Genomic DNA, 1,068 nt, shown 5'->3' with positions numbered 1-1,068 from the left:
CGTCCCCTGTCATCCCCCTCACCCCCTGCCCGTACCATGACATCTTCCTCTTCTTCTGGGTCCGCCATCTTCTCGCTCTGACACGGATTGCGGGGACTGTGCCGTACATGGGGCGCAGTCACTGTGCGAATTGAGGGGTAACTAAAATTTTTAAAGTCTCTTCCACCAATAGAGCGTGCAGGTGATGATAGCCCATACCAGGCAATCCTCGCCCACCACACCAGGTGTAATGCTCATTGGCTCTGGGGGGAGGGGCAGACGGGTCTTTTTTTTTTCTAAGTATATCTAAAACCAAAACGTTTGTATCTCGGATATAAATGGTGCATCACGTGACATGTACGTAGGTGTACGCGTCTATACGCAGAGCTCTCACATCCGATTACCGCGCCGGCCTGACTGCGTCCTGAACTCTGCCTGCAGGTGACCATCCCCCCCATAACAATAATGTACATAATGTATGATGATGGGGCACACGGGGGACAGAGCTGGTGACCGAAACTCAGGCACACGGCCAGCACACACCTGGTGATGGAGAGGCGGACAGCTAATAAAATCGCCCGGTGTGTGCGGGGTCTGTGAACCGGAACCGTTGCGTGTGGAGGCCGCACCCCCTCCCTTGTACACACACCCCTCTCTCCCGGTATATACACACCCTCTCTCGGTCTCACTCTCCTGCTCTTTGCCTGCTCCCGTGTTCCAGGCCTTGGCCCGATCCGTGACGTGTCCCCCGACCGCAAAGCATGCCGGGAGCGGATACCGCAGTCACCGTGGAGACAGCATCCGGGCGGAGCTTCAAAGCACGTGACCGTCCAGCTGACCGAACCAAGTCCCGCCCACCCTTCTCCTGCTATACACCTGTATGTGTGTGATGCTTCCACCCTGCCATGTGACTCCGCGGCTCATCTCGAGGTGTGGGCGGGGCCGAGCGATGACGCCATTGGCTGTGTGCACAGATGTAACACGTGTGTTATAGAGGGACCACTTTAGTTTTGGGTGGAGAAGAGAAAACTTTGAGCTCCGTTTTTAAGTATTTTGTGAGGCATCCTGAGGAGATATGACTTTTTTTTT

The sequence above is a fragment of the Nanorana parkeri genome, unplaced genomic scaffold (assembly GCF_000935625.1).
Source record: "Nanorana parkeri isolate BGI_ZX_2015 unplaced genomic scaffold, ASM93562v1 scaffold2811, whole genome shotgun sequence".
Lineage (NCBI taxonomy): Eukaryota > Metazoa > Chordata > Amphibia > Anura > Dicroglossidae > Nanorana > Nanorana parkeri.
This window is presented reverse-complemented; position numbering follows the sequence as displayed.